This window comes from Patiria miniata, unplaced genomic scaffold (genome assembly GCF_015706575.1).
Source record: "Patiria miniata isolate m_02_andy unplaced genomic scaffold, ASM1570657v1 HiC_scaffold_7, whole genome shotgun sequence".
Lineage (NCBI taxonomy): Eukaryota > Metazoa > Echinodermata > Asteroidea > Valvatida > Asterinidae > Patiria > Patiria miniata.
The window spans coordinates 755,828-777,146 of NW_024037074.1; the positions used below are offsets into that span (position 1 = coordinate 755,828).

The following is a 21,319-nucleotide window of genomic DNA, read 5'->3' on the forward strand; positions in this document are numbered from 1 at the left end:
TTATAGGTTTGTAATCGATTGCAAACAAGTGCAATGGTCAATTGGGGCCAGTATTTGATAAAAAGCCAGTTGTTTCCAACGCTGATCGGCCGATCAGCGTTGGAAATTGATACAAAAATACCACTTTTCTTGAAAATGACAGTATACCAGGTGCCATAATTTTACAGGATGCTTTAGACTGTCATTTACCAACATCCTGTTAAGGTATTTCGCAAAAACTTGATAGTTTTATTTTTCGTTGTTTGCAAATGTTGTATATTCCCTTTAATAGCCTTTGATACTGTCTTGGGAGGGGAGTATATGCCCCTTAATGGCCTCTTAGCACTGTTGTCCAAAAATAATTTGAATACTTGCAATGGGTGCATACGTATTTTTGTTTTGCTTGGGAATGGCCCGATCCAGTAAGCACCGCCCCATGGTGTTCTGACCAATCAGTGATCACAGCCGTGATTTATGTCCGACGTGCGTGCACGCGCGTATGATGTGTATGATGCACGCGGAAAGAAAATGCAGCGTGGCATTGGAGAGGAGCACGTGTTAATTTGCCCACATGCGTACTGGGCGGAGCTTACTGGATTGGTCCATTGGCCGTACTTTCTATCAAAGGCTGCATCCGAATCAGCTGTCTAGAGCTAGGTCTACGTCTGCGTCCATTGAAAATACGCGGGGACGCGCTGACAACAGACGTAGCCGTAGCTCTGGAAGCCCGTTTCGTACACGGCCAAAGATCCTATCTTAACCCTTTCAAGCCCCATTGAAAACAGTGTAAAATTGACAAAGTTCAGGGCCAAATAACATGGAGGCCGACATCACTGGGGTTTCTCAAACCAAAATTAAATTATTGTCTTGTCCTTCATCGTTTTATTCCTTTTCAATTTTGGGTAGACAGCCAATTATATTTTTAAATACATTGATATTCACACCAAAACGCAACAGTTCCCAAGCCTGCATGAAGCCCTTCCAGAAGTTCCACTTTCTCAGGCAAATAGGACTCATTTTTCAACCGTAATTTTATCAAGTCTGCCCTCAGATGGAAGTCCCGAAAACCAGGGAGTTGATCCTTGACCATATTTACACAATTCCACTGTTTTTAAAGCCGAAACGGTGTCCGTTTTCAAAAGAAATGGGGGGGGGGGGGGGGAGGGGGTACCTTTTATGCTAATGTTGTGAGCTCGCGTAGAAATTCTAACTTGAATGAGTGCACTGCACGCCTAGCGCTAGAGGGCGCAACGTTGGCTCGCTTGTCATCATTTCCATTATTTTAGCAAACACTAGAGCCAGCTGAACGGACCGTAATTACTGGGCGAAAACACAACTTTTCTTTGAAAATGACGCGGCATCAAAGAAACTGTACTGCTGGGACTGTTTACACTTATCATGAGCGGCAGAAAGATACAGGTAAGTTTTCTCATGGAGCTGTTTCATTTTTTACGTAGGCCGCCCTGCTAGGCCTAAATGAAAATAAACGGCCACAGGTAAAATGACGGGAAACAGGACAACTCGTACGCGAGACAACTCGTACGCGAGACAACTCGTACGCGAGACAACTCGTACGCGAGACAACTCGTACGCGAGACAACTCGTACGCGAGACAACTCGTACGCGAGACAACTCGTACGCGAGACAACTCGTACGCGAGACAACTCGTACGCGAGACAACTCGTACGCGAGACAACTCGTACGCGAGACAACTCGTACGCGAGACAACTCGTACGCGAGACAACTCGTACGCGAGACAACTCGTACGCGGTTTGGTCAACTCGTACGCGGGCCAACTCGTACGCGCGACAACTCGTACCCGGGCCAACTCGTACGCTGGCCCAACTCGTACGCTGGCCAACTCGTACGCGGGTCAACTCGTACGCGGAGGATCGCCAACTTGAAGATGAATTTTACCCCAAAACACACGCCAAAGTTAACGATTCATCACAGCGGTGTGATTGTATGACTGAATGACTGTAATTGTAGTTATATATATTTTCAACAATTTTAAATTCCATAAATGCAACGATGTTCAAGTTCACAAGTTTCAATGATAAATTTAAAAAAAAAACATGATCCTTTTTGCGACCGATGTGTAGTGCAATGCCGCGGCATGCTCTTCCAATCACGCAGCTAGTGTGGAGAATTTGTCAAGATATATAATCAACGACTTGATTTACACATGGCGTGGGGCCGCTATAGCAGTGTATTGTTGGAAGTCTACAAATGCAGTGGACATTATACATTTAAATTCTCACTACACGGCATCATCTTGTCGTAAAGTGTGAGCTAGGATCGGACCGTCGGACTTGCCCGACCGTGTGCGAGCATGGCGAGTGGTCTGGGAAAACAAATCATAACTTTTTTGTTATGAGCAAAACAAGCTGATTTAAAGATGAACTGATTGGGACCACTCAGTGACACAAAATAATCCCCTTAACTTAAGGGAAAAAGAATGTGCTGGACAACTGACCGACCCTAATTTCCTACACGCCTGAACCTACGGTTTCAGTAAAATCCCTTGTGCTACGGCTGCTAGTCTATACTCACGCATACGAGTTGGCTTGCGTACGAGTTGGTCCGCGTACGAGTTATCCCTCGTACGAGTTGACTCGCGTACGAGTTGGTTCGCGTACGAGTTGTCCTGCGAGCGAGTTGGTCGCATACGAGTTGGCTCGCGTACGAGTTGACCTGTATTCAAATGAGGCACTCGTGGAATGACGCACTCACCTTTCATGCAGTGTGCGTGCGCGATGTATGTGAGTACCATACTGCTTTCAGGCGCGCTAGTGGTTTGAATTTACTTGGTACTAGCTCTACTGGGTGGAGCGTTGAATTACGGGTACCCCTCCATACAAACGCTCCACCGATTTACCATACTTTGGTAGCACTTACACGGTCGTCATGACGGTATGCATTTTGTGCATGCCCTCGCGAGGACAAGGCCCCAAAAAACTGATAAAGAAAATACAAATGAGGAAGACAGTAACCCTGGATAGATCCACACATTCATGACATTCCATAAGACCCCTCAAATTGTTTTAAACAACCGGTAATTTTGAAAAAAGAACAAAATAGTCTGAACTTACCGCTCACAATTAAATGTGTCTGCCGAATTGCACAGTCTATTTCACTGACATGACTGATGCATAATTCATTGCGCGCATGTGTGACGTCACTATTGAAGAAAAACAAGTTGCGCTTACTCAATAGCTGTTTCATGTAGTCATATGTGCCCCGCGCCGTCTGACTGTGGGTTTTTGGTGCGGGGCACATATCAGTACATGAAACAGTCATGAATGTGTGGATCTATCCAGGGTTACTGTCTTCCTCATTTGTATTTTCTTTATCAGTTTTTTTGGGCCTTGTCCTCGCGAGGGCATGCACAAAATGCATACCGTCATGACGACCGTGTAAGTGCTACCAAAGTATGGCAAATAGGTGGAGCGTTTGTATGGAGGGGTACCCGTAATTCAACGCTCCACTCAGTAGAGCTAACTTGGTACTTGGTACTTAGGGTACAATTGCAGAATACCCCGCCATTCAATCTATCCAGCTCGTACTCGTAGCCTAGTTTGAGTAACTCCAGCTGACATGCTCATAAGTCATATTCATTCACATGTAGCGCTGGAGGAATAGGCCTAACCTCGTTAGAGTGTGGTAGCAAGAGACCCTAAAAAAATGGCCTCTCAAAAATTGTTCATTTTCACCTCTAATATCCCACCCCAGAGTTCATTTACATACCTCATACATTCAGCAGTCATTTACTAAGCCTAATGATCGACTTGAAACAGACCACACAAAAAAATGTGAAAAATCTTGACGATTTCGAAGGCTTGTCCGTAAAAAAATGCCAGTTCCAACGGTTGTCGTCCATTTTAATTTGCTAATTATGTAAATGTATGCATCACGTGGTGACATCGAAAAAAATCTGCGCGCGTGATGTATGTGGGTACCACACCGCTTTCAGGCGCCGCAAGTGAGTTCAATTTTCGTCTGGTGCGTTGTCGCGGAAAGCAAGACAACGAGAATGCTCTCCACGACAACGCACCAGACGAAAATAAAGGCCACACTTGGAACATGTACCTGAAAATGTAGAACTTTGTCAAGTTTTTATTTTCACATTTAGATTTTGTAGTGAGGCACAATTACAGAATATGCACGTTTCCCCCGACTTTCTTTGTGTAATGTTGCCAAACCTCTCCGTAGAAAAACCTTCAAATTTATTCAGTTTAATAGTGGTACCATTTCCTTAATAATGCTTGCTGTTGAACCTTTGTGAACAATTTAAGTGTCATGAATAAGTCCAATATTCAAAAACGGTGGCGTCCGGAAATTGGGCTCAAATTTGGCCGAGAGTTCCGTAACGTGGCGCACTTGAACAAATCTCACATTAGCGTCCAAAGAATTTCATTAAAGTTGATAAATTCTATTGAATCATTATTATCTACACTCACATACACAACTACAAGTTTGTCAGCAAATTATTTTCATATTTTTGGGCAAATTTTAAAAGGGTTCATTGTGCACTTTGAAAAAAAATCGGAAAATCATACCAAAATAGAATTTTCCTAACTTCGTAGCGGGTACATACATTGTAAACTCAAGATTTAGGAATGTGAATGTCTAGAGCTTGATTAAATTTCTTTCTTTTTTTTGTGAAATTTGACGTAACAATTTTGCTCCAACAAGGCACTAGAGAGCGAAAAATCAAAGTGCACCACTTTGAGGGCCGCGCCACATTAGGGTACATCAACAGTAGGGTAAACTGGGGTAAAAATGCCCGATTTTTAAGTTTTTGTTAAATATCTCAGTACTACTTGGAGACACCAGGAAATAAATGTGTGGTTTTATGCAATACATGTCTCCTCTATCAGGTGCAAATATAATATCATGGTCATAATATTGATAGGGGGAAATTTTCCCCCCTTTTCGGAAGGAAGTTTGGCGGGCGTTTTTACCCGGGCCTCGGGGTAAAAACGCCCGCCCACATTTATAAAAAAAAAATGGCTATACCACAGGCTTCCCTGTAGTATAGTCATATTTTTGTAATTAATTTAATATTGAGGGATACTTCATCAAATACAAATAACTTTTCAAACACAACTGGTTAATTATATCTACAAACTTGATCATTTGAAACAGGTATTTTTATGTGAAAGGAAGCGGAACATTAGCGTACATAATTTGCCCATGACAAACTTGTATTGAAAAATCTATTTCAATCTTGTTTAGCCAAATCATAGTTCCATGTTATTAGGCATGTATGTATGTTTCTAGCCTTCTGCTGATAACCTTAGGCTTTATCAAAGGAGAACTACGGTACTAAGATACGCACATTTCTGTAACAACGAGTTACAGAAGTTCCTAGAGAAAAGAAATGTGTTCGTGGACATGATGGAGAACCTTCTACTCTGTAACCACAAGAAAGAGGAAATTGCTAACTGGTCATAAAAGACGTACAATTTGAAATCTGTGAGCAATACATCATGAATGAAACACGACCAAAAGAACCACCTCTAGTCTTCAAGATCACCTACACACCACTCATCAAAACCCAGCAGCTAACAAAAGTATTGCTGAAAGACTGGCATTTAATTCCAGAACACCTGAAATTATGCAATCCGTTTCCCAGCGAACCAATTACTGCTTATTATAAAGCCAAAAATCTTGAAGGTGTACTTGTCAAATCAAGATTTATCAATAACCAGGTATTGGACTCATTACAAGGTTCACAAAAATGTTATTAGATGCACTTATGTGTATCTATGCACTCTAACATTTGACACGACTAATTTAGCCGAATATAAAATACTGGTTTTGGCGTACTACTGATGAAGCTCTGCTATTAGAGCATGAGAGCAGAAACCAGTCTAGTTGGGTCTTGGAACCATTTCTAGTCATTTTTACTTATTAAAAGTACACTGAAATCACCATAGAAGTGTTATTTTTTTTTCCTTGAGAAAATGCCATGAGCTCATGATTTCTCGGGCATTCCCTAACAAATGCTAGTCTGAGTACTGTACGTTATCCACGGAGCTCAGACTCCTGTCTAACGTCTGATATATCAAAGCATGCAGATTTATGCGATCTCACGCCTCAGCCAATTGGAGTCGACTTTACTAAACGTCATTGCATTCCCAAATCAGGACTACCGGTAAAAGTTTGATTGGTCAATTCGAATGCAGTGTTTTGTAATGCAACAACAGCCGGGCGCGTTATCGCGTAACACGATAACAGAGTGCGTGACGCAGGGCTTTTTAATCCATTGTCTATGACGCGCAACGGGTGAATGAAGGAAAACCCGATAAAGAAAGCGCCCGCTGATTGGTCAAAATCTAGGAGGTCAAGAGGCGGGGTCTTGCCTAATTAATCAGCGAATCTGCTCACATATCATAGACCCATGGCATTCGCCATGGGTCTATTACATAGAATAAACAAATGCCAGGTTCCCTTCCACTACGTAACGTCAGTTAGTTATACGGCCTACATGTACCTCCCCACTTCACACAATACACTGTTTAATATTTATGTGGTAGGACTCTGATAGCTAATACTTACTCATACAACAAACATAATGCTGTAGAAAGTTCTAACAGCAAGGTTTTTGAAGATAAATGAGGCTTCATTAGATTTTGATGTCAAGGAAAGTACTGGGCGTTTTTACCCCGAGACCCCTATTTTGCCCGGGGTAAAAACGCCCACTCAAATAAACATTATTAAGCAAATATTAAAATAGATTTTAATATTTTAATCATTTATAATTATGTAAATGGGTGTTTACATAAATGTGGAGGCCAGTGTGTGACATTAGGGTCAAATTTTCAAAATAACCAAATTAAATTCAGCTTCACATGGTTTTGCAGTCTAAGGTCTATATTTTGTCAAAAACAAAACCATTTTCCTATAACATGACCCTTTTTAGAGTAGCAACATGATAAACTAGCATATGGGACACAAATTTCACCTGTAACAGTGACACCAAATTGTTAATTTCTTTTAGAGCTCTCACCAGGTTATTGTTCAGGTATGGTAAAGACATGTTGCTTTTAAGCAATTATTTGCACCACATATAAGTTTAAAAAAAAAACATTAACACTATCCTTGTTCAACATTTGTTGAATATCAAATATCAAGTTTCAGGAAATTTGACATATTATGATGATTGCAAAAATGTAGCTCTCACTTGACATAAAATTATATTATTTTAAGACAAACACTCACAAGTTCTCTAAAAGCAAGTTTGACAGCCAAAACTGCAACTATGAAGAGCAATGAAGATTTACAAACACTACTAGAAAGCATGTTATTGTAAGTAAAGCCTGGTGTTAACCAACATTTCACCTGTAACGCTGACACCAAATAGTCACTGTTACAGAGTGACAATCCTACAAATAACTAATAATAATAGTAATAAATGGTATCAAACCATTTAAACCTTTCTATTTAGTGATAAGATTGATGGTTTCTACATCAGATACTTGTTTCTGAGACTGGAAGTTTAGTTTGTTATAATAATCATTTCACCTGTAACGCTGACACCAACACCAAAAACACTTTTATCACTTTTCTTCACCGTAGTTCTACTTTAACCTGTCCTATGCCAAAGTTTTCATTGTATAAAAAAACTTGGTCATTATTTTAGCTAAAAACTCAATCATCAATCAAACAGGTGCTTTTGCTTCATTGTTTCAGCTGAAAAGAGGTACATGTATTTCACATGTAACGGAGTCAGTGTTGACACCAAACCTTTATGCCTCTTATTTCAAATTCTAAGAGAAGGATTCAAAATTTAATGACATCTATATTCCAAGCCAATCTCCAGGATATATTTTTAGTTAAACTTGTTGACAAATACAGTTTGACAAATTCAGAGTGCAGCTGCAAAGCATCACACTGTAACGTTTTTTTGATGACACCAAATTGATCTGCCAATATTTAAAATTGGTATATTTCTTGTACTTCTTTGAATTTCACTTTTGGTCTTCTTTAGTCTCTTTATTTAATAAAAGACTTCAATAATCACTTAAAATTTAGAATAGTTGACAGTTTCTACAAATATTATAATCAATGGTAAAGTTCACTCTGTAACAGGATTTGCTGACACCAAATATTACAGAGTGATGGTATTTTTAGCGGGCATATCAAAATGATACAAAGTTGCCGATGCACGAACATTGTGTTTAATATTAAGTTTTGGGTTATCGTCAATCATTTATAATTAAAAAGGACCAAATTTATCAATTGAAAGAATGAAAACTGTGCACCATTGGACAAGCTGTAAAAATGTCACGCAATTTTACCTAAAAATGTCATAATTCTGGCAAATTTTTGATCAAAATTATACAAATGCATTGTGGTGATTTTTTATTTTTTTATTTCAGTGGGTACATAGTGATATGGGCAACAAAGTAAAAACACAAATATTAGCAAACTGGTTATTTTAACATGGAAATGGCCCTTGAAAGGAAAGAACATGTGCATATGCCACTGGCCTCCACATTTATGTAAACACCTATTTCCGTCACATTTATGGGACTGAGTTCAGGCTTAAACTTCAATTACATATACATGTAATTGAATACCCCATTCAATCTGCATAAAAAAAAATGGCAAAAAAAATAGTTCATTCAAGAGATTTCAAGCAAATTTTTAAAAGAGGAAAAAAGTAAATGATTTTGAAACTTTTGTCTTCAGCGCAATGGCAGGAACTCAGGCACGGACATCTTTGACACAGCACACAAAATTGATTAACGCACGTGTACATGTGGTTAGGTCGTAAGTGCACGCACGATCCGGAACTAGGCAAAAGCATACGGTCATCGTTGGCAAATTAAAAAAATTAGAGAGACTACAACTTATTTTGATTCATGGAGGGACAAAAATCACAACAATTCAAACAATGGAGTTAAAGCACTCAGTATTACACTAGTAATAGTAACACGGATTTGATCCCAAAACCTTTGGCATGGTACACATACACGTATGTACACGTACTTGCATAAATTACTCCAACAATTTACAAATCAAGTTACCAAAGCATCCTGGTTTGAAGGGCAGTAATCAATTTATATGGTTTAGATTTGCAATGGTATTTTTTTGCAATGCCGTAACGTTTGTTGAAAATCGCACTACAGAATCGTAACGATAGCCACTGCGAGAACCCAACAGTGGCTATCGTACAGTATGCCACTACGAGAACCCAACAATAAACAAATATTGGACTTAGGACTTCTAGTAAAAGTTCAGCCTTCCCCTTGCTATTTTAGAGTTCCACTTCTTTTGATGCGCATGGTTGTAACAAATATTAACAAGAGAAAAACCTGCAGTCTTCAATTTTGTTATCTTTATTTAATTCATTTATGTGTTTTCTTTTTCAGTGACTCAGAGGTATTAACGATGTCTAGGGTAAGTTCATTGAAAAAAGCTGTCCTCTCTAAAATCCTTCTTTAACTCTATCAGGACCTCTGATAGGAGTGTCGTGGCCTCGTGGTGTGGAGCATTAAATTTGTGGTCTGCGGGTAATTCTGCAGGTTGTGGGTTCGAGTCTAGCCTGGGGTTGTGGTGCGTGTGCCCTTGGGCAAGGCACTTTGTCACTCATTGCTTCTCCCGCTCAGAAGTCAATTGGGTACCTGTGAGAGCACAGATGGTTATTGTGGTTGATTCTAGCTGCTTTGCGCCAAAATACCGGTAGCATCAAGCTGTAAACTCCACAAGGGAGCTGAGACTGTCTTTGGAATGTTTCACTGGCCCAATGAGCAGGGTAACAACGATGCTCATTGTAATGTCTGGAGCACCAGTACTGGTGGATACATGCGCTTTACAAATACCCACATTATCTAAGTATTTTATACATTGCTTTTGGCATGATATCAAAGAATCAAAAGTTGTGAATCCCCAAAATTGTAAATTTCACTTTACGACCAACAGAGGGCAGCACTGTCTTCACGGGATCTTAATGCGGCAACATCCCATGAACATCCCATGAGCAAGCTGCCAGTGCCCTCCAAGCCTCGCCAGGTGAAACTGAAAGTCAAGCCGTGGACGAGGTGAGTTAAAATACTTGTTATAATAAATAATTCAAATGGGAGGCTAATCATCCTTACTCGCAGCTGAGAAGCTGAATTGCGAAGGACGCGGCTACAATGTGGTCGAGCCGCTGGCATGTAAAGGCGCCTTTGGCAGCCAGCCACATCAACCCATATATGACCACGGAGCACAGCCTGAGATCAAGAGCGGTTTTTTTTTTGGAAGGAAGGTACCGGAGGGCCTAGAGAAAAAACCCTCCCGGCACAGGAGAGAACCAATGCACAATTCTACTCGCATATGGTCCTAGCCGGCAGTGGCGGCGCTACAGTGGGGATCATTCAATTTTTTAATGAGTAACATTGCATCGTTGTCAAAGAAGCATTTGCCCCCCCCCCCAGTTCCCCCCCCCCCCCCCCGTTCCCCCCCCCCCCCATATCTACAAATAGAGTAATTGTGTTTATTTTCTACGCTGATAAGATTCATATCATCGGTTCTGTGGACATATTTTGGGCCAATAAAAGCATTAAAAATGACTACACTTCTAAGTTGCTCTAGTGGCTTATTTCTAGACCATTGACAATGGGCACGCACACGTGTACACAGACTTTTAGTTCCGGTTCTTTTCAGAACCACACATTCTCACAAAAGAGCTTTAATCACATGGTGCTACCGCAAACTTATCTTGTCTTAGTATTTTTCCACCATGCAAACCTTCAAATCTCATGAGACTTTAAGCTGCCATTTATTTATTGGCTCTTCCTTACTTTCCCCTTAAGGGCCGTTCACACAATTATCAACATTTTCACAAGTGTACAAAGCGTACACTTTTTCAAGACCCCCTCCCCCCTAAAAGTGTACGAAAAAAATGTTGATTTTTTTTTCACACAAGTCTATATACATGTACATGTATAGACACTTGCATGTGACTTCGTCGAACAGCTTTTCACTGTCTCTGGCCCTCACACACGACATCTGCTCGCTTGCGTTGATCATTCACAAATACAAAAGCATTGAGAAACTCTCTGTATTTGTTGGTCGGATTCTTGTGGACAATACATCCTTGTCAAATGACGAATTTTAACAATTGGTCCAAGTAAACAGCGCGGCTTGTCCGCCATTGGCATTGCTAGTGAGTGCCAGTGTTATTCAACCGGTGTAGCGTGAATATCCGACTCCATGCAATGTGGACTCATTGGTAGTAGTGCGCACGCGTGAGTACGATACTACATGTATGCTATTTTGAGGATCGTTTGGGGAGAGTGACCTGTCACGTGCGAGGGATTAACCAATAAAAGGGAAAAAGGGGTCCGATTTTCATAGGAGTCGGATTTTCATGTGACACCGGCCGTTAAAAACATGCAGTGGATACGGACTATACATGTACATGTACATCGTGTACTTGTACAGTACAGTACATTTTCATGTACGTGTGTAGCACAATGCCGCGCATGCTGTACACAATACGTTCATGGGATGCAATGCGGGGCCTGGCGCGGGGCGCGACCGGCTCGGCAAGTGCTCGATCGGCATCGGTTGCGGCTGTCGGCTGTGGTGACGGGCGAGAAAACAGATCAACATTTTTAAAAAAAAAAGCGTTAGGCGGGCATTAACGGGTGAAAAAACATATCGACATTAAAAAAAAAAGGCGTACGGCGGCCAATAACCCCTCCCCCCCAGCGTACGGTTTGTACACTCGTGAAAATGTTGATAATTGTGAACGGCCCCTTAGATTTTGGATATTATCAGATTTTGTTTTGACTGCCCCAAAAACTATTTCCTTGCCCCCCACTTTCCAATTGCCCCCACCCCTCCCAATTTCTCCCACCCCTCCCCTACATTTTAGAGTCCGGTGCCGCCACTGCTAGTCGGGAACGCACCAGGGCCACAGTGGTGAGAGGCGAGCGCTTGACGCACTATAGCCATCCATGCCACCCAAGTTAGCAAGGAAACAGGAATACATGCAAACAAGGCAAAATAATTTTGTTAGTTTGAGTGTTTTTAGGTGGTGAACGTTACAATGTGGAGGAACCCTTCCAGCACTGTACATTGGTCATTCTGTCAATTTAAGATCCAAAGGTTTTTTTTCTTGTCACTGTTATTTTGGTTAATATGGCATTCAAATGTCATCAAGGCCACCCAAAATATATATTTTTTTGCAATTTTTTTTGGGTGTACAATCACATGCAGGCGTCTGCATGTAGTCAAGGGTAAAAGGTAATAATTGATGTTTTGGGGGGTTTTCTTTCTAATTTTTTCCAAAAACAAAGTACGGTAGTGTAGGGGCTGTCAGAATAGGGTAGAAAGGAAAGCCGGAAGCAAAACTATTTTCTTTTCGGCCTAAGCATGACTCTGTGCTCTCGGAGGACAACTGCATTAAGGAGTGCCTCAGAATTATTAACCCTAACGTACCTAAATCCATCAAAATCCACCCCCCTGTTTCGGGGGTGGGGGATTCAGGATACCTCCATATCGAACAAACTGGGGGATTTTGATGGACTCAGGATTCGAAGCCTAGCGGAACTGGCTGATTTTGATGGATTCAGGATGTACCTCCATTTTGAGCTATTGGGGGACTTTGATGGATTCAGGATCTCAACAGTTTAACTCTTTTGCAATGTTTGTGGTCAAGTAAATACTGCTGGCACTAGCCCTGCCAAGTCTGTCACATACTGTACAAACATGTACATACATGTACTGGGTGGACTTGCATTGGAGGGTCACGTGCTGGAGGAAAGATACAAATAATGTGCGAAAACGTGGCGAACGCAACGCCATTTACGCGCAAAGAACACCATGTGCATCGCTAATAATTATGTGTGCGCATCGCGTAAATACTCGGTGCGCATTTCTTGCTTCGCGCGTGTTGAGCTAGGTCACGTGCTGGAGGAAAGATACATTTAGCTCCATTACTTTACGTTAATTTGTTGCGCGTCTATGAGAGACAACCAAAATGGCGAAGATTTATAGCACAGTGACTGGGCGCTTGTGGATGCGCTGCCGATCTAGTCTTTTCATTCTATATCTAGGGTTTACGGGCTGAAACATGCGCTAATGTCTTTCACACAAATTTATTGCGCCAGACGTATTCACTTCGGTACTGATCCATGCTGGGGTCGCCATGCATTGGTGTATTTTGATGGATCCTATGCAACAACACACATCACAATTTTCATGCAAGCATGGTATCCTGAATCCGTCAAAATCCACCAGAAATTTAGGTGATGGATTTTGAAGACTCTATGGAAAAACATGCTGTATTTTTTTTATGCCACCATGGTATCCTGAATCCGCAAGAATCCATCAAGACTTTTGCTGGTGGATTCTGGCGGATTCAGGATGCGGTACCTCCAGAATCTACACTGGGGGATTCTGATGGATTCAGGATACCAGCATTTTTTGCATGACAAAATTGAGGTATTTTGGCAGATTCAGGATACTTTCTAGTAAAAGAGCCCCAGGAGTTAGGGTTAAATTAAGTATGCCAGATGTAACAGGGGGGTAGGTTAAAAAGTAGACCCACAATTTATAGAATGTCCCATGTATGCTCTTTGTTTTCTAATAAATTAAAGGTCTGCAGTGATTTTGATTGTCCAATTAGGCCCTAACTGATGAGATTGCCATTTAGACGCTTACATTTTTGGTTCACTTACATGAAACTGAAAACCACTTTGCAGTGTTCTCCAACTTTGAAAATTAAAGGTCGGTGCGCCGTCAAAAAGCGAAGGGTTGGGGCGCTCTGTGCAGTCATACATTTCTATAAGCTAGGGGCGCTATTTGCAGATGAACATGTAATTTATGTATGGATAACAGCTTTTAGGCCATTTCTAAAACAGTAACACTTACAGTTTAATACAATACTGGCTCAGCATCATCTTTTTTAACACATCAGTGACCTGGGTCTTGAGCTCCTGCTTTCTAGTGCAGATGTCTTACCACTCGACCACCGAGCTTGTGGGATCGATTGGCCGGTTTGAATCTGATGTACATAGCAGTGGGTACCGCATTTTAACTATTCATAAATTAGAGGGGGCTAAAACAGTTTCTGAACAAAAGTCATAAATTTCTTGTTGATTTTTATACATTTGTATTAACTTTGTGTCCTCCTTTCTTAACACAACACCCCCCTGCCCCCCAAAAAACCTCCTCACAGGGTAACGACAAAGGTGCAACCACGACTGCGGCTGTGAAGCCTGGAAAACCGAGTAAGATTTTCAAACTTTTAAGATGGCTCTTAACTTTTAATTAGAGGCTGGACTTGCGCCAGTCTATTTAATATAGGGCAATTCCACACCAAAGTGGACATGACACCAAACAATTCAAATACATGTGACTTTACATGTAAACAAATTTGACGTCAAATGAAAGCTGAAACTAAAGTCTATAGTTTCAAGATTTGAAGTCGGAATTTTATTTTTGATACGTTTCGGTACCAAAAAATAGGATTACGTAATAATCCTGTTTTAATCCTAAAAATGTGATTATTAGTGATATGAAAGTATTCTACCAATACACACACAAAATTATGTACTAATGCCATCAGTTTCTGTCATGAGAAAGTATTGGTCTTGAAAAACCGACTGAAACTTTTTTTTTAGGTTTTGCGTAATTTGTGTCGCTTCAGTGACTTCTAATATTTCAGCCTTCGAAAATGTCCTTCCGTTACCGAAAAAATACATATTTTTCATTTATTTTTAAAGCTTGCAGTATGAATGCATTGAAAGTTATTGTGCAAAGCAAATTTAGGTAGGCCTTCAATATGCCATTATAACTGACACTGCTGTACATTGTACTTCTTGTTTTTTAATTACAATTAATTAAATCACGTCCTTCCGTTACCAAATTGGTAACGGAAGGACGGTAACGGAAGGACAAATCGTATTTTTATGAAATGTTACGACATTTGTGCTCATGCATGTCATGGTCGAAAAATGAAAATCACTGCAAATACATGCATGCATAATGACCATTGAAAGGACATTCATGTGACCCACCTTCACAAAAGCGGGATAAGCAGGGCAAGGTGTTTATTACAAAGGATGGCACAGGTATGTACAATGTACATACATATGCCAATATACCAGTACTTGTACATGTATGGAGTTGTTACAGAAAATCAAATCATAAAGTTGCTGCCATCACCATTCATGGACAATACAGAAAGATACAAATTCTGTGAAGCCATTCCAGAAACAAATTAAGTCAAAAATGAGATGGCAGAAAGTACCAGTACTTATGGACACTTTCATTCAATTTACATGTCTAAGACATGTGAGGTGCAATCTTTGACAAATTATGCCCAAGTTAACAACTTCAATTTGGATGTTTATAAGTTAATTGTTACTACTCTAAATCGTTATACTTTGACTTCAAACATTGAATTTAGAGTTCAATTAAAAGCAACACCTAAAAGCATAATGATTATGAAGCCATCAGTTCTACCGGTAGATGTTTTTACCTTCAATGTACATGTAGGCTGGTCGCCCCCCCCCCCCTTTTTTTAGGTAAACCACTGAACCTACCGGTATTACTATTAAAAGCTGTTGGTGAACATGTTACCAATATACTCAAGTGTTCAAATACTGTGTATTTAAACTTTTAAGGATTGGGGTGATGGGTTTAAAGTCCATTTCTGTAGTTGTCTTGTGTTCGTGAATTACATGTACTGTATGTGTTTTTGGTTGTTTTCGTTTTTCATTTGTTATCATTAATGAGCAGGCTTCTATCTTTATTTCAATAGTTTCTTGGGTATAATTATTTATGCCAGGTCTGCATATTGTTGATTTCACTTTCAGTTACACATTTCAGCAATTTATTTCACTTGTATTATTAGTGTAAATTCACATTTTGTTCATGCTATAATTGAGTACATGTAAACCTTTTGTCCTTCCGTTACTGTCCTTCCGTTACCGAATTATAATCCACTTAAAACCCCTCTAATTATATTACTGAAACACTTAAAGTCAAATGAAAGGCGGTATAGTATAGATAAAGCTTCAGGGATTCCATTTCCTACCAGTACCTTTAAAATATAATTGCCACATAAAATGCACATAGTTTACGCAAAACGCGTGTAAGTTGGAAAACTCTTGTCCGTTTTACCGTCCTTCCGTTACCGACCTCATTAATATTCATAATTCGTAAACGGGAGGCATTCATGCCCCCCAACAAGTGTGGAAATTGAAGGTAGCATTATAGCAATACAATTGTGACATTTGTTTGTTGTAACTAATAACAGTGTCTGTGATACAAACATTTGAAATTTTGTTTAATGAGTGAAAACTAGGTTTTACAGATCCATGCATGGCCGTTGTTATATTACAAAACATTGCATTCGAATTGACCAATCAAACATTTAGTCCTTATTAAGGTCATAAAAGGTCCCCCAATATTACTACCACATTGGTGCATCAAAACAGATTCACGTTTATGACGCTTGCAAAAATGCAAGTTACACATAAAGCTAAAGAGCTCACTAAAATAGGAGTTAGCTCTTAATTAGCTTTACGGTGTGAATTTCATTTTGAAAATCCCCCATCAATGACATTCAAAATCTTTCTTTTTCATATAGTCTCAGAAGTAACTAAGTAATTTGTAAAGTTGGTTACGGGTACTTGTTACTATAATCTGGAACCGGTTCCTGACATCAGCAGTCGGGTACTCAGTTCCAATGAACAGCCCTAATGCAAACTGTATCAATATATGCTCCTTGATATACGGGTGATACTCAGACTAAAGGAGCACTCACCAACATCACAGACTTGACGTCACACAAAATTCTCAGCAAAGCTCACCAGATTTGAAAAGCGTTAAAGTTTTGAGAGTTTGCAGAATGAACGCTTGCAACATTACAAATTTGCAATGTCGGTTTGCTTTTGTGCTCCATAATAAGCTGGCTTTAAATGGCTGAGCTAACCCTAACCCGCCAGGGTATGTTTGGTAGAACCCTGCCAAACGTAGCAACATGCAACACTTGACTAAGTGACAAGCCTGTCAAATGTAGCAAGATCCATCAGGGGAAAAGTCTCCATTGCCTCAGAGTCTGTGGTCACCGCATGCGTGATCTAATATGCACAAATATGCAAATTAGATGCATGGGCATCAGTGTTATCAAAAGCGGCCCTTGGAAGCAAAGCTATAATTCTTGAGTTGCAAGAATACAATATATGGCCAAGTATACAAACCCACCCACCAATCAAAATCAACATAAGCAGCTCAAGCCCATGGCTGTGGAAAAAAGTGGCTTATTTCTTTCATGTTTTCTTTTAATTGCTTTTTGCAAAATACCACTTTCCCTTAAATGCTGCAGTCGTTGCTCGCAACCCAGCACCTGCTAGAAGCACAGCAAGGCCTAGGCCTACTAACACCTCAACAGCTAAGCCTGGCGTGACCAGCGCTTCTGACGGTGAGTCATTATGCAAGGTTTGCTTCTCAAAATCAAAGCTGTGTTTGTGCTGATTTTTTTCCCCCCGTAGTTTAAAAGTAACTTCCACTGACCAACCTTTGCCCCTTGAAACTCACAAGATCAGTTTTACTGAGATACAGGATGAGTAAAAAGAAAAAGAGAAACCCAAATGTCGGGACTATTGTATTAGTGAAGTTCTGCATGTAGCACTTTCAAAATCTAGGCTATGAAAGCCCAATTCATAGGCTTTCTTTTAGTACAAGATTCATTCAAATCACTCATGTGCTTTCCAAGTTACAGAATTTTAAACACAACCACCATTTTAGAGTTCTTTCGCGGATCACAAAAAAGGTGCGCATTCTTTCAGAAAAACGAATACAATTCACACATATCCCTATGAGATTTGTTTTCGTTTTGCTGAAAGAACACTTACCTTTTTGTGATCCGTGGACAGCACAGAACTTTAAAAACGGTGTTGTGTTTTTGAATTATAATTATTTTGAAAATAAAGATGACGTCACATCATTGCTATAATTGCTATCACTCAGTCATGCATGAACATTAAAGCATTTCAAAGAACGGCTTTCATCGAGCTGCCACAGTGGCCTAGTGGATAGCAGAATGAATATGGATCGAAAGATCTGCGGTTTGAACCCGCGTCCATTTTCATCAAATATTTTTTGTTGGTTGGGATGAGTTTATTGAAGGGAAAACACTACGAGAACCTAAGTGTCTTCCATCCACACAGCGTGATAAATATTCATGTTAGGGTGCGTGATGTCATTGGTTAAAATAGGATGTACGCTGCAAATATAAAATACGCAGGCTGGAAGAAAAAAACAGTCTGGTTCCTTTTTGTACAAAAAACCATTATCATTCAATACTATTACTGGATACAGGGAACATGACTGAAATGGTGGCACTATAGTAAAGGTATATTGTGCATTTTTTTTTTCAGTGTGGAGAAAAAAAATCAATGTAGAAATCGTTGACACCAAAACATTTTTTGTTAAAATGAGATAATTACACTTTGTAACAATCATGATGCCCACAGTAGAAAAAAGAATACCTGTTTTGTTAAAATCTGATAAAAGTCTTTGGGAAAAGTTTAAAAAAAAAAATTAAAAAAAGATTTTAATTGTTGACGAGAACAGACCATCTCTGAATCTCGCTCGATTGTCAAACTCAGGCCCCAAAAAGATGGACGCATCTACCACCATACTGCGCCTGCAGCAGGAGAAGCGAGACCTGCTGCAGACAAACATCGACCTGCAGAGCCAGCTAAGTGACTCCAGGGACGAAGTGGCCAAGGCCAAGGTGCGGTAAATGCAATGAACAGAGTACTTGGTGACAGATGGAATGTTTCTTGTGGAATGGAACAGTCCGTCTGTCACCTCCAGTGCATTCAATTACTTCTCCTGCACTTACTCATGCAAGCGCGACAGCGTTAGATTTACCTCTCACATGACTTGTCGCGCTTAATCAAGCCTGGCCCAAGTAACCGACTTGCCGAGCCGGTTACTTAGGTAAATATCCCATAAGGCCATGCAACGTCCTGCGGGCGCCTCATCAGGCCGTGTCCAAAAACGGGCTTGCACGGAGCATAGAGCTACAAACACTATATAGCTCTATGTGTCCCCGCGTATTTTCACTGGGCATGGACGTGCTTTACAGTTAATTGATTCGAATGTAGCGTGGGAAAACTGTTGCAACCTGACGCCACTTCTGCAATTGTGTAAAAAGTCTATGGAGAGTCAAAACATTTTCCTCAGAAAATTGGAAATATTTCTCAGTCCCAGATTCATGTCTTATCATTTTTGCAATGAATGACCTTCATTGAGAGGATAAATGAAGAAGATTTAATGGGGGGGGGCAAAAATGTCCCTACCCCCCACTAAAACCATGAAAAATGATAAATCGAGAAAATGTTGAGAAAAACATGAATTTTTTGGAAAATATGTTTTGCCCCCCTCGAGAAAAAATCCTGGCGATGCCCATATTTCCAGCTCTTGCACGAAACTTTACCTGAAACCGTTTATTTAGCTTCACTGCGCGTGTCTGTCATTACGCGAGGAGCCAGGCGCGAGTAAGCTGGGGGAAGTAATCGAACGCACTCCTCATAAAATCATTCTTACCATTGCACTCATAAAAAATCTTTCTTTGTTTTTTTTGTATTCCAACAGCTGAACTACGAGCAGTCACTTATTCCATTCCACCCGGCTTCGCCTTGTGGAATGGAATATTCCGTCTGTCACCTCATGAAATTATTCTTACCATTGCACTCGTTAACATTCGTTACTTGTATTTTGGTATCCCAACAGCTTCACATCGACCGTATCCAGAAGGAATTGGATGTGCACGAAAAAAAAATGGAAAAGATTACAGAAAAAATAACCAGGTACCTTAGTGAAAAAATCGTTACAAGGTGGATAAAAGCACAATTTTTTCACCAAAGCATCTCTCTTTTCGAAGAAAAGACGGACGCAAGAAATTGGATGATTAAAAGGTCAATTTATGACTTCATTATGACGTCATCAGCTAATTAAAGCCATTCCTCTGGCGAGAGGACCATCAAGCTTCTTTTATAACCCTTAAACGCTCCATCTCAACTCAGTACTGGCTACGATTCTCTGACCCAGAGGTATAGAAACCATCTTCAAAGTAGATGGTATTACCCAGGAAGGTAAACCCATTGCATTTTCCTCAAAAAGCCTATAGATCCTGTTCCAGAGCATATTCTTCAATATCGAGAGGAAGCTGTGGCACTGCTGCAGCTTTATTCGGCTGCAACTTCATTGTTGTCACTGACCATTACAACCATTGGTTACAATTTGGTGCAAAATCCTAGCCAGTGCACCACCTCGCTTGTAGCGTCTTAAGCTACAAGGATACGACTTCAACGATGTCTACAAACCTGGTCCTACGATGGTGATCGCAGATGCACCCGGCAGATTGCCCAACTCTCCAAGCTCGACAACGTAACATGTGATGAATCTGTAACTTAGATACACTGAGATGGTCATACGACTGTAACTTATGTTACGTTTTTTTTTGTCCGCCTATCTTTGGAATAAGTTTAAACATTTAAGATACCAATAATCAATTACGAAAACTCTCTTGGCATAGAATTTGAACCATTCTCTCTGACTTAAGAACAAAAACTCACATACCAATTACGGTTTGCATGTTAAAACGAGGTGCTAAAATGATCACCAGAAAATCCATGATTTTAGCACCAAATTTTTTTTTTTACCAAAAAAGGGCTTTTTTGCCCAAAACAACACCCTGGACTACATTACATCCCACTGACATACCACTCGAATGAAAGATCTTGTTGTACCCTTTAATTTGATACCACATTTGTTGTTGTGATGTTTGTACATGTAGTTCTGAAGATGTTGTCAAATTTTTTTTATGTAATAGTTAGTTGATGATGTCATAATGACGTCATACATGTACACATCCTTCCCATCATCCAATTTTTTGCGTCCATCTTTTTTTCGAAAATGTATACCATGGAGATACTTTGTTGAAAAAATGGTGCTTTTGTCCACTGTGTCACGATCCTTGGCATTTTATGCCCCACCAGCGAAGCCGAAGGGCCATACTGTTTCCGCCTTGTCCGTCCGTGTGTGTGTGTGTGTGCCGGGGAGTGTGAGCTTGTCTTACATACGCAGTGTGGACTTCCGAACAAAAGACGTCCACATAATGTAGGTAGCAGCGACGAAGTGTGGACTTGCCCACGTCCACACAGTGTTTCCCCATTTCTGGAAAACAGGTTTAGAGGCATTTTTGGGTTAGGTTTATCTGTAGCAGAATGAAGAGAAACACTAAAGGGAATCATTGAAATAAAATTGGGTTGTAAGAGTTTTCACAGTTTGAGAAAAATGAGTTTTTCCACTGGTG

At 40.3% G+C, this 21,319-nt stretch overlaps 1 long non-coding RNA gene across 1 annotated transcript; it reads left to right on the plus strand.

The window, feature by feature from the left end:
- Positions 1-1,232: 1,232 nt before the first annotated feature.
- On the plus strand, positions 1,233-20,740 carry LOC119746230. The gene is made up of 7 exons (XR_005273712.1): positions 1,233-1,398; positions 9,363-9,390; positions 9,913-10,031; positions 14,162-14,213; positions 17,318-17,413; positions 18,603-18,730; positions 19,735-20,740. It is a non-coding gene; the product is annotated as an uncharacterized LOC119746230 (long non-coding RNA).
- Positions 20,741-21,319: the final 579 nt, after the last annotated feature.